The sequence below is a fragment of the Micropterus dolomieu genome, linkage group LG03 (assembly GCF_021292245.1).
Source record: "Micropterus dolomieu isolate WLL.071019.BEF.003 ecotype Adirondacks linkage group LG03, ASM2129224v1, whole genome shotgun sequence".
Classification (NCBI taxonomy): Eukaryota; Metazoa; Chordata; class Actinopteri; order Centrarchiformes; family Centrarchidae; genus Micropterus; species Micropterus dolomieu.
The window spans coordinates 14,957,470-14,971,254 of NC_060152.1; the positions used below are offsets into that span (position 1 = coordinate 14,957,470).

Consider the following 13,785-nt stretch of genomic DNA (forward strand, 5'->3'; position numbering starts at 1 on the left):
TAAAAGCATTTAACAGCACATATGTTTTATGGTTTGTGAGTGTAGCTGCAGTATATGTACACATTAGACGACTCCATCTTATTTTAGGCTTTCTGTCAGCTGTCTGCAACTAGAATAACTTGTCTGTCCCCTCCCTTTCACTCTCTCGTGCTCCCTCTCAGTTTTTTTGTCTTCCCATCCCGCCCTTCTCATTCTGTCAATCATTTCTCTGCCACATGCCCTCGTTATTCCTCCCTCACTATGCTTCAAGGCTGAAAATGTTTCCATATAACTTATTTTCTCTGTCTGCTCACTTTTATCACACATTGCATGAGGGTCGGCTCATCCTGAAATTTTCCCTGGCATGTGAAGCGACACACAGAGAGCTAGCTGTGGCAATGCCACTATTAGACTCTGCTCTTTTAGACTCTGTTTTTTTTCCATTTCATTTGCCAATTGGTTGAATGTGGTCCATATTTCTCTGGAAAGTCTTTACAGGCTGCTTGACTTAAAATGAATGATTCAACATTATTTGGAAACACTGGAAACACTTATTTGCTGTCTTGACAGTTAGATGAGAAGATTGATACCACTTTGACATCTGTAAGGTAAATCTGAAGCTAGAGCCAGCAGCTGGTTAGCTTAGCTTATGTCAAAAGACTAGAAACGGGGATACATCTAGCCTGACACACTCCGTGTAACAAAGGTAACAAAATTGGCATACTAGCTCCTCTAAAGCTAATTAATCTGCTATGTCATGTTTGTTTAATTACAAAAACTTAAGTTTGCCATGACTAACAGAAACAGTCCATTTCCTAACTTCCCCAAAATGATGAGCCGATGAAAACCAGCCTGTGGCTAACTCGGGTACATTTACATTTGCTTTGAATGTTAATCAGTGTACATTGTCTCCTTTTCAAATTGTCATTTTTTACACTTCAGTTTTTGTACAAAACAACAAACAACCGAGATACAACGTATCAGTTCGGGAATTTTGGAGGTCCTGGTAGGTGGATTTTTCTTCCTTTGTACAGAGCCAGGCTAGCTGTTTCCTCCTGTTCCAGTCTTTATGGTAAGCTAAGCTAACCGGCTGCTGGCTGCAGCTATGTATTCACTGCCATGACCGCACAGACACTAGAATGGTATCAATCACCAGAAAGCGAATAAGCATATTTCCCAAAATGTTGACCTATCCCTTTAAAAGTACAAATTTATGGAGCATCTGTTGTTATTGTAACCAAGGAGGGTGATCAGACAAAATGCGGTCAACCTGGGAGCGTTTTGTGTCGGACACTGATCTTACCTGACAAATCATTGAATGGCCAGAGAGCGAGGGTCAGTGGGCGTGTCTCCAATGGCAGGAAATGCCAATTGGATTACAGGGTACAGCTGATTGACAGCAGATGTTCTTAACAAGGAGTGGGCTGTTAAGGGACCTGGAAATGAAAAAGGGTAAGAATGATGGATGACCCTGGGTTCACACTAACACACACACACAGACACATACTTATTGTTATACAACAAGTAATAACTAGATAGGGAGGGATTCCTTAGAGAGGAATTTGGTGATGCTAAAACTGCTCTTTTATTTATTTATTTTTTTTACAAACTGTCTCTTCTTTATTTCTCTTCTTGCCTTGCAGCTGTATGTAGTTACAGTGTGACCTCAATAAAGTCCCCTCCTCTGCCTCCTGCCCTAATAAAAGGGGTAAATAACTACCCCTCCCTCACTGTTTATTACCCCCTGGGGCAGTAAAAGGCAGCTGTCTGGCCCCCTTCAAAACACTCCCGCCCTGCACTGGACCCCGTAAACACACACACACACACACACACACACACACACACATTCTCATACCAAACTAAAAACACACATTCTGGGAACTCTTCACACATACCATCAAACACTCACACTGTACATGCATTACTTAAAACACTGTTGTGGCTCACCCAAATAGGGAACAGGCAAATGGCCTCGTCCACAAGAAACTGTGAAAACTCCTCTAAGACGTAACACCAACAAGAAGGTCTGAAAAGCAAGAACAAACTGAACACACCGTCTCTGCTGCTGGCATCCTGACTGCATCGTTATCTCTGCAGGTTGGTGGCTTTGCAGAAAACCGTAACAAGGAACATAAGACAGTCTGGCAACATCCTAAACTCACTCCTACACAAAAAGAGTAAAAACACACACACACACACATACATACCCACAAAATAAAAAACACCTGTATGATGAATGAATATGCCTACGCATAACAAATGCACTACATCCATCAGAATTAAGTGGAAATCAGATACCTTTTTAACGTGTCTAACAATGTGACCATAGGCAAACTTTTGTGCTATTGACGCTTGTGCAAGAGCAGGTTAGCTTAGGTGCCCAGAGGCCACAGCGGAGCCAGGTTTTACAGATTACTTATGTGCAGGGAGGAGTGGAGTGTGTGTCTGCATACTTCAGAGGATGTCACAAAAGTCAAGATGGGTGATTTGTGATCTGATTGAAGCAATTATTGTCACATGGGTCAAGTGCATTCTGGGTTAGATAGTAAAGAAGTGGGAGGGCTCGCAGCAGAAATGCCCCGCAGGCTGAGCGGGAGAGCATGATTGGAAAAAAAATAGGCACAAGCCCCCATATCTTCGTCATAGTCTGTAATTGCACAAACACACATGAACTCATAGAAAAAGCATGCATGTCACAGTGCGATGACAGGTGAGTGTCATTAAACACTATACTGTACTGTCTCTGTCCAGGATATTGATTTACACCCACACACCTGAAAGCCTGCACAAACTGATACACACATCTAACAGACACACGCACCGTGGTAAAGTGCACCAATCTCCTGTGGCAAACGCAATTAGACCACCCAGGAACCTTTGAGGCCTCTTGTAAAACATTGGTCAAGAATAGTACACATGAGGGCATACCACACACACAGTGCTGCTCTTTCATCGTTACAGTCTGAATATTTACTGGAGAGAACGTACAAACAAGGAGTCACCAAAACCACACTGGGCTGCACAGTTTTCATTTTCATTTCTGTATGTGAACATAAGGAAATTAGGTTTTAAATATGACCTTGAATTATCTTAAAAATCCCTTATTTCTCTGTCAAGACGCAGAGGTAATAAACCACAGGAAAGATGTGAGAGAGTGGGGAAGGTATTCAGGACAGGTCATTGGGAGAAGTCTGGAAATCAAGAGTATATGGTTGGCACCTTTGCCCACTGAGCCACACAGCACACTCAAACCAAAAACATTCAAAAACTCTTCCCTTTAAGAATCCTTTCATTAGGAAAAATAAAATCAAGGAGAAATAGAGAGACATGGAGACGCTGAGTCAGAGACTAAAGGAGGGGCGAGGTATGCTCGAACGCTTCCTTTTAACTTCCTATTCTAATTTTATAAAAAGATGATTCATTCTTTTACACGCAAAGGGCCAAAGGTTTTTTATGTTCTTTGCTCAGACGTCAACAGATCAACCGCCAGTTCGGTGGGGAGAATCCCCGAACTGATATCACTGGTCTTCCATGACCTTCATTATCCAAACCAGTGCTCCTACAGTATACCAGAGGTAGGCTGAATGAAGCCATTGTAGTGATAAAGAATGTAATGATAAATCTAATTACAGACTCTGACGGTGACCTCTGGATAGACAGAGAGAGACGATGAAAGATGGATAATGCAGTTTGAAGACAGATTAAGAGAAAGAGGGAGAGGGTGGGAGAAGTCAATTTAAGAATTCTCCTAAATGACGAAATTGACTCTGCGTTTTCAGATTCATATACTAACTCTATACAAACTTTATAATGTTCAGTTTTTGTTGACTCTGTCAAAAATGTGTACATTCAATTATATGTTTATTCCTGTGGTCATTCCTGTGAACCTTACAGGTATCATAAAAGTAGACTTTTATGGATTGAAGTTTGAATAGGTGTCCCTAATAAAGTGAAAAAAGAATTCACTGTACACATTCTCCTCACTATATATATATCTATCAGGAGCTGTTCTTTGTTTGTATATACTGTATATACAGTATCTCACACCTGAGACCTTGTAACACTAAACGAGTCACATGACACCGGGGAGGGAAAATGGCCAAATAGGCCCAATTTGGACATTTTCACTTAGGGGTGTACACACTTTTGTTGCCAGCGGTTTTAGACATTAATAACTGTGTGATGTGTTATTTTGAGGGGACAGCAAATTTACACTGTTACACAAGCTGTACACTCACTACTTAACATTGTAGCAAAGTTTCATTTCTTCAGTGTTGTCACATGAAAACATATAATCAAATATCTACAAAAATGTGAGGGGTGTACTCACTTTTGTGAGATACTGTATATCTCCTGTTTTTTGTTCACAAATCTTTGCTTGTCGAAACTCTTGATGGTCAAAACATTGCATCATTTAATTTGGGGGGGCATGTAAACTGACCGAGAAGACTACCTCTCCTTTATCACTGCAGCAGTACACCCATTAGTGGTTGCATTTGGAACATCTCATTCCAAAACCATGGGCATATGCTGCTGTAACAGCCTCCACTCTTCTGGTTTTAGGCACATTTTGGGACAAAATGGTGGTTGATAAAGGCCTGGCTCACAGTCTGGGTTGCAGTTCATCCCACAAGTGTTGATAGGGGTTGATGTCAGGGCTCTATGCAGGACGGTGAAGTTCTTCCACACCAAACACAGAAAACCATTTCTGCATGGACCTCGCTTTGTGCACAGGAACATTGTCATGCTGAAGCAAGAAAGCACCTTCCCCAACCTTTGCTAAATAGTTGGAAGTACACTGTTGTCTAAAATTTAACTGTCTTCTGTACACAACTGTAGGTGAGCAGGTGTGTCCACGTACTTTGGTCATATAGTGTTGTAGCATGTACACATGCAACATAGGGTTTATATGTAGAAGGAGACAGCGAGCTAGTGGGGTTGTGGAGAGAGGCGCCCAGGAGGATCATCAGGCGTTACAGGGTGATCAACTGTCAGAACTCAATGACTCATTCCTTTTTTATAGGATCAGCTCACTGTCAAGACACACACACACACACACACACACACACACACACACACACACACACACAGCAACTGTTTTTTTTTATTATGGATCAACAGCTTATTTACACAGAAAAACCTGGATATGAGTGTTTTTTAATACATTAAATCGTCTCCAGGGAATCAAAGAGAAAGTCTACAGAGATTTAAGATTGGGAAATCTTAAAAGGAAAAATAACAGCTAGAAGTTAAGATACTGGTACATTTAAAGAGCATGCATTTGATTACTGCATACATGAGGTTTAGCTTATCACCCTCTCTCTCTTCTTTCTTCTTTTTTCCTTCTCTCCTTTCCTCACTCTCTCCACCTCTTTCCTCTTCTGACCAGCTCCAGACAGCGGGCCAGGCCAAAGCATACCGGAGACCGACATGTAATTGCTGGACACAATGTGGCGCTGGCTGAGGGGTGCTGTGGTGTCATTTGATAGGTTGCAGAGGACTGTGATTTGAGAAACATGGGTGGAGGAAGCACACCTTGTAAAAAACAAATAAAAAAAACAACTCCTGGCTGATACTGCACACGCACGCAATGTCATACAAACACACGCACTGAAACGTGTGTGTGCATGAAAAGAAATCCAAATCGGCTTCCCACAAGTTGTGTGAGAGAGTAATGTTTTCTGAAATGGCAAAGCCGTGCACTCTTCCTGCACTGCACGCTGACAGAAAATCATCGTGATAACCACCAGTGTAAAATGTTTGACAGACAGATAGAAAACAGGCTTGTCTACTAACACTTAACTGTCACTACCGTCCAATTTATCCTACAAATCACAGCTAGTGTACTTCTCTGATAATATGTAACACACTGTTGCTATGGTCTGCCCTCCATCTATCCATCTACACAGCCAAGCTCTATGTCTGACGTTGATTTACTAATCATCCAACAGGCAAAATATCCCATAGACATGCCAACTAATGTAGTACGGCCAGCAGACATTCCTTGTGCTCCTCATCCTAAGATGTGCATTTGCTTTGACATGGAAAAGTCAACATGCTGAGCATTAGACGTCAGTTCAACATACAATCTCTGTTGATATAGCTCACATGCAGTTAAGAATATTTTCTGGGGGTAGGCCTATCTCTCATTTTTAGACCAGAAAATCTATGATTGTGTATCTAATATAATATGCACCATCAGGAGTAATCATCCAATATACATCAGAGGAGTAATCTAAAATACTGATGTCTAACTATCTCTATCTAATTACTTCTGGGTAAGTCTGGGTAGAATATCTAGAAATATTTAGGCAACTCTTAAATGGCTAATCAATGTCAAATCCCTTAGTGGGAACACAGAGAAAAGAGTATGTTGTCCACCTTTATTCAATATTCGCTCTACTGTACAGCACTGGTTTGTAAAAGCCGTAAAACTACTCTGCATTGATTCAATGATTGTGTTGTTACAGCAGCATGAGTCTGCAAAGTTCGATTTTATGCTTGACGTTAATGGGTTCTTGCATAGTTTCCACTGGTGTGAAACAGTCTGTATGTGTGTGTATATGTGTGTCCTTTGGCTCCCACTCCAGTTCCACCTCTGTGCAGGAATCTTTGGTGTACAGTGTGGTTTGGTTGCGTGTGAGAGCATCTGACTTTACATAAGGCTACCAGTCGAGTTACTGTAACAGCCACCTTCCAAAAAAATGCAAATGTAGGTCACTGCATAGGTAAAAAAAAGTGTGTTTGTCTTCAGATCACTGTGCATTGTTATCATGTCATCAAAATAATGCTTCTCACTAACATCCCTGGAGTTGCAATGACAAGGGATATGACATGAGAACAGGAACCACTAACATCCAAGAGGAGGACAGAAGGTGAAGAAAGCAGATGATAAAGACAAAGAAGAGGAAGGCAATAACGGCAAGGACACTGATGGAGACCAATGTCAATTAGGCAGTAACTGTAAGAGCAATGATGGACAGACAGAGGTCAATTATCTAATAAGCATTATCTTTTCCCCCACTGGATTCATAAATCAAAGCTAATGATGTTCTTTTCATTTCAAGATGTGCTGGCTACTTACGAGTTTACTCTCCAAACCCATTGCACTCTCTGTCCTAGTCCTGGCAGAAATCCATCACCACATGATGAGTCTCGACTGGGAAAAGCTGATTTACAAGAAACAGAAAAAGACATTCAGCAACATTACAACAAATGTGAAAGGAGGAATTCAGCATAATATGAATGCCTCATCAGCTGACAATCACGAGTCATAGCACTTACAATCAGAAGACAAATTGGCCTTGGGTGATCTTTGCAAAAAGAAAAACCCAACAATTATGATCAGCTGTTATAGTACTCAAGCACACCATGAGGCTGTTCAGCCAGGTTTGGAAAATACATTAGTTGAAACAGAGCGGCACCAAGTGGTGAAATTTGTTTTAGCAGCATCCAATTTAGCACATTTTATCAGAACTGCAACAGCATTTTACTGTAAAATGTCTCAGATTTCAGAAGCTTCATTTGTTGAATTTTGTATTAAGTGAATTTATAACATATAAATATTTTGGGTTATAAATAATATAACCCAAAATGTTTTGCTGAGACATTGCTGAGTGTAGGACAAAGTTCCTGTCTGATCCATCGTGGGTTAATGTTTGGCTGTAGAATGTACTTTATTTGAGTGTTGTGTGTTGATAGTGTTTATTTGCAAAACAGGTTAAATTAATTTCCCTTTTTGGTGAAAACAATGCAAATACAATTTATAAATGTTGCTGAAAAGTCTTTTTTGTGGGAACACTTTGTCTAGCTGAAATACCTTCTAAGAAACTATAACAATAATATTCAATACCTTTTCCAAAAGCTACCCCATTTTATAATTTGTCATTATTCAGTAGGCTACAGATCCCCAATTATGTTCTCAAGTAATGTAATATGTTGATTATGTTACAGGCCCCAGACGCAGTGCGTGTAGACAGATAAAACCTGTAAAATAGGAGAAATGAACAACACTGGAAACTTGCTGCCGTTGGTCTCAACGGTCTTACCAGAATTTATTTAATAATACAGTTTTAAGTCGATCAACAAAGTCTCATCAAAGTCTTTTTTTCACGTCACTCATTTTCTAACTAAGTTACTAAATTACAATAAGTTAACAACATGTATCTATCAAAAAATAAATAAATACATTTCATACACAAATATGATAAATAATCCACCTACTCATCATACCTTGTTCAACCCATTAGAAGGGAACGTGAACCTATCACTTATCAACAGGGAAAATAAACCTTTCCTATATTATCAGGGAATGTAAACCTTTAACATACTGACAGGGAATGTAAACCTTTTTTTTTATATTAACAGGCTAAATAAATCGTTTATTACAATAGTTCTGTACTAACTGACAAAGACGCTACTTTCCTCAAATTACCAACGGTTTATAACGTTCCAGGCAAGATAATGACATTTAATAAATATGGATGATCTTTAAACAACACAAAACCTATTTTTATAAACAAAATAAAAATAAAACACTTTGAATATAAAACTAAGAAAATGCCCAGGAGCTGTAAACATTAACGGTGTACATTTACATTGACCAAGGAGTAGGAGTGCTATCTAACATTTTTGTTTGTTTTACCGTTACTGTCATTCTTAACATAGCAGAGTGTAAGTAACTTATAATCAAATAACACAATGAATACGAAAAACAACTTAAACACAAGAGATAATGATTCACTATGCCTAATTATCATTTTTGTGCTTTTGTGTAACTCACTGACCTGTAAAACAGGAGAAACGAACACTTGAACCTTGCTGCCGTTGGTCTTGACGGTCTTACCAGAATGGCAATGCTAAAAACATTGGAGGACTTTGGTGACTCAACATCAAATTAATACACAGTGTTACAAAACAAAAGATATTGTTAAATTAAACCAAAAATAAAATATGACCATACATTTTGTGTATATAATACATACAATACATAATACAAGCACAATTAGGACAGTACCACCAAATTAATCCAATGCTTGACTTGAGCAAATTATTACAAATTTATAAAAATATCTCTGAATCAGATCTGGCCCAATTTGGAATACTGTATCCTCCTACTAAAAGTCCAATTAGCAGAGATGCTAATCCGGAATGTTAAAAAATGTTGCAAATTAATGTGTCTAATGAAATGTATGAAATTAATTGTCCTTATATACCTTATATCCCAAGTGAAAAAGAAATATACTTAAGTAGCACTTTTTTTGGACGTACTTATCATATTTTAATTGTACTATATTAAGTGTATATTAAATGTGTTATTTTGGAACAACTTAAAGTATGTTAAGTGCCATTTTAGAAATACTTAAGATACTTGCAATATATTTTAATATACTTAGTTGTGTTAAAATGGACCTATTTTAAGTACCTTTATTGTAATTTAAATATACTTCTTTAAAATTAACTTAAAATACCCTTTTGTGCTATACTTATAGAACAGTTTAAATATATTTTAAATGTGTTCCCTGAACATTTTTATTAGCATTTTAACATATTAGTAATTTATTACTAGTATACTCCAAGAGCCACTATTAATATCTTGGGAAGCTGCTTTATGAAACCATTCAGTATGAGAATAATGCATTATTAATGCATTAAAAATATCTTGCAAAATTCCCTTTTAGCATAATAATAAAAAACAGTAAAAAAAAGTATTTTACAACACACACACATACAGACCATTAAAAAAACTTTAATTTTGTGTATATTACAAAAATAAATTCCTGTACATTAAAAGGTACAGCAGCATGTATCACATCTTGACCAAAATACCTTCAAATAACAATAAAATCAGTAAAATGATGACATATGATCAGTATTACTGAAAAGTACACTATACACATCCCATCATTAATGTTACCCATGGAGGTCCCTCATACGGTTCGGACTCTGGGCACGGCTCAGATGACCTCACGGCAAGCCATCCTACTTCTGACACCATATGCAGCCAAATGCGAGAGCAGTCACCCTACCCAGATTCAAACACAGGTCTACAGCATACCAAACATGCAACTTTGACAGCAACGCCAAAGAGCCAGGCTAGTTGGTATGGCAGTCCAAGCGCTTACTCAACTGTAGTGAAGATACTCCGTCACAAGCATACAGTACAAATGGTGGAACCAAACTGAAACTGAAAAATGTCACAATCCTTATCCTAGGACTCGTTGCATTTTCTGTGACTGCAGACACTATGGTGTTTGGAAACTGCTTTATCACACAGCATCTGTGGAAGGGAAAAGGAAATATTTTGTCTATATCAAAGCAATATTACCTCTAATTAATGAACAACCATTTCCATCAGATTTTTTATTTTGTTTAAAGTTGCTGAAACACAACATGACATCATGTCCAACTGTTCTGATGCTAACTGTTTAGGTTCAGGTGCAGTGTTTCCCACAGAATGACAGCGTATATGTGGCAGGGGAGGGGGCGACTTTAGCAGGTGATATGCCGAATTTTGCTTGCCTGCCGAGAATTACATGCAATTCCAAATACTGTTTTTAAATGTTATAATTTTCTTTGTGGGGTAAATGATAAATCGAAATATTTCATGAACATTTAGAGTAGTTTAGAGCTGTTGATATTTTATTATCTACAGTTAGTAGAAGCAGCATTCCTTGAGATTTAGCAATAAATATGTGGTGATAACCGAGGTTGATCAATGAGCACAGTAAAGAGTCTTAAAAGGTCCTATACAGGTGGATGCATAATTAGGCAGAACAGATGATGTAGGCTAATTTACCTGCCGAGATTTGAGTCCACCTCTTTTCTCAGCATTAAAGGGCGTTACCACACGTGAGGTGCATCTAATTCTTGGCAGGCAGGCAGAATTTGTCACCCGGCGCTGCAAAACGTCACCATGATGTCACATCACCATGACATAACATTACCTCGCGGGAGCAAGGCGGTGGCAGGCGCCGAGTCTGGCGCACGCGGTTGTTTTTCTCTTGCTGCACAAAGTTGTAACCACCTTTTGCCTGATCATTGTTCTAAGCTCACAGTAAGCTCACGCAGTCTACCGGAGGTAGATTGTGTCTGACGGCGCTGTTTTAATACCCTGCCCCCGCAGTCGCCTGCATCTCACATTAAACTAGCCTATCAAATCGGCTAAAGTCAGCCGCAGTCATCTCGAACGCACCTATTGACTACCAGTTAGTAAATGCTCAGTTCTTCCATTACAACATAATCAAAAACATTACATAAACACTACTGTGCATTCAGCCAAGGAGCTGTATATGATAAAATGTTATTAAACAGGTACAACAAATAACACAAACATACAGACTTGCTTCACAACTGTTCTGTCTACATGTCATTTCACATTAACACAGCAGTCAATTTGTGCAAGTACAAAAGTAGCCAATTACTTAATGTATAACAATATTTTAAATAAAATTATTTTTTCACAAGAATATTTGTTTATTTAGTCTGACCCCGCTGACATGTATTGAGAGTAAGAACAGTGATCGTGTGCAGCAGCCAGACATACCTATGAGCACATTGAGCTTGTGAGGGTCCAGCTGGTCCTTTGAGATTTTCGTGGCCTCTGAGCCATCTGAGTGAGGCAACAATCCCAGGAAGCTCTAAAAGAAAAGAAATGCAGTTGCAAATGAGATATAATAAATATTCAGTTAGGCCAGTACTTCCACCTAGTTTAGTTCTTCATTTGCGTATCATTATAAACACTGTAATTCTATTATTATAGCAAATCTTTATTATTATTCTTTCTTTTATTTTTTATTTGATCTAAGGCAGGAAATTCCAACTCTGGGTTTTGCATTAAGTTGGTTAAAGTTGGCAAAGGGTAGGTTCAACTTTTAAAAGTTGAATACAGGATCTATGACCATATAAATGGACATAAAGTTGAGCAGTATTTTACATAACATCACAAGCTATTATATCGTGTGGTCAGGCATTGCATTACATAAAAACATTATTTCAAGCGCGTCTTAAAACAATTCTCACATACCCGTGTTCACTTTAACATTGCTGTTATAACTGAGTTATTGGTCACTGTAATGATTACACCCTCCATGGTTGCAGTGAAGTGAAATCTCTAAAAAAAAAAACAGTGTACCTTTAGAAGATGTCCACTTTTGAATAGTCTAACACAGATGCTTAGCCGATGATTCATAGTAGCTTCAGCTAAACTTTAGAATGAATTTATACAAAAATGACAACTGTGGTGATGTCTTTACAGACTATATGGGCAGGAATAATGATTACAGTGACCAATAACTTCCTGTAAACACGGACATGTGAGTATTAAGGTAGACTATAAAAATGTGAACCTATTTTTTAGCACACAGACAGCAACACATTTGTTGCATTTATTACTCTGATAAAGACCTCACTGGTCATTTTAACAGTGCAAAAGCAGAATTGAGGGCTCATACACACACATGCACAGGCCTGCCTTGTTAAAATCTCATGCATCAAATTCCAGCAACAGGTTAATGAGATTGTTGATTGTTCCCGAAATTTCAGTAACATTAAAAACTGCCTTACAGCAAAAAGCAATACATTACTGTAACGTTAATTGCGTTTCTTTAGTAACATGTTACTCCCAACACTGTTTAAGGCAGACGAAAGTTGCTGTCTCGATTATGAAGCTATTAAAATGCTAACTAACGTTAGCTAACAAATATATTAATCCACGTGCTAGCATTAGCTAATACACACCAGAGCTAAAATATTTTCAAACCCAGAGTGAGCTCAACTTTAGTTAACTTACACGATTGTGTTGTCTTGCTAACAATAATAAACTTACCAACAAAGACGATTTTTGCCGGCAGTCTCTGCGTCTGTCCTCTCCTGCTTGTAACTTGCCAGGCAACGCCTCTTTAGCTCTTTTCACATTTAACTTCTGCAGGGAGCTGACCGGATATTGTTCTCTTCTGTGTTCTTTTCCTATTATGTCTGTGGTGTCCACCGTAAAGTAAAACAAAAGAAACCTGAGAAACAAAATGATTGTGCTAGTGTGACTGTGCTAGTGGGCTGGGCGGGAGGGCACACTTCGGCCCTGTGTACACATGTGTTTACTGTTTAAAAACTGAAACAAGTATTACTGTATTATGATTTAAAGTATGCTTATTTCTATATGTTGTTGTTTGTTAAGTTAACAACATGTGCTGCTTCCTTCTAGGCCAGGTTACCCTTATGAAAGAGGTCTTTAATATCACTAGCTATTTACCTGATTAAAAAAAAGAAAAGAAAGAAAAGAAATGAAAAAAAGATAAAGATAAAGAAAAATAAGATGCTTTTGAAAAATATATTTTTATGTTAAAAAAATATGTTTTAAAAATCATACTTCTGGAAATCAGGCTGAAACATGTGGCAATTACATAAATAATTGCAATATTTTGCAGTAGCCTACACAATGAAGTTGGCATAAATGTTTGGCATAAATATATTTTTAACCCACTAAAAGTGTAATTGTTTAACAATGTACTTCCACAAACTACACCAAAAGAGTATTTACTAAGAGTTAAATAAATATGTTTTGAATAAATAGACTAAAATGATGTAAAAAATATACTTTTATTTAAGCATATTAATTAAAAGTTCAATTAAGTATATATTTATTACCAATTTATTCAATGTATACTTTTGAGAAGTATGTTAAAGCTCAGGAGAATATATCTTTAATATACTTAGTAGTAAGCATGTTCGAAGTATGAATGTACTATAAGCATACTATGTGAATTTCAAGTATATTTTCAGTGCCTTTAAGAGCACTTCTTTTTGACC

The 13,785-nt window shown here is 37.9% G+C and overlaps 1 protein-coding gene and 1 long non-coding RNA gene across 5 annotated transcripts in view; both read right to left on the reverse strand.

The window, feature by feature from the left end:
* LOC123968219 (circadian-associated transcriptional repressor-like) overlaps positions 1 to 8,837 on the reverse strand; it is a 63,758-nt gene extending 54,921 nt beyond the window's left edge. The window contains exons 1-3 of one of the 4 annotated variants that reach the window (XM_046044828.1): positions 8,766 to 8,837; positions 7,064 to 7,148; positions 1,283 to 1,415 (exon numbers count right to left, since the gene is read on the reverse strand). The gene's annotated coding sequence lies outside the window, so the exon portion shown is untranslated. Of the gene's footprint in view, positions 1 to 1,282; positions 1,416 to 1,926; positions 1,985 to 2,033; positions 2,125 to 5,063; positions 5,480 to 7,063; positions 7,149 to 8,765 lie in introns of those variants that run through there. The other 3 variants (XR_006824412.1, XM_046044829.1, XM_046044830.1) reach the window with 3 other exon arrangements.
* A 942-nt stretch (positions 8,838 to 9,779) lies between these two features.
* On the reverse strand, positions 9,780 to 12,925 carry LOC123968226. Its single transcript, XR_006824416.1, has 3 exons — positions 12,806 to 12,925; positions 11,525 to 11,618; positions 9,780 to 10,258 (listed from the first exon to the last, which is right to left on the reverse strand). It is a non-coding gene; the product is annotated as an uncharacterized LOC123968226 (long non-coding RNA).
* Between the last annotated feature and the right edge of the window lie 860 nt (positions 12,926 to 13,785).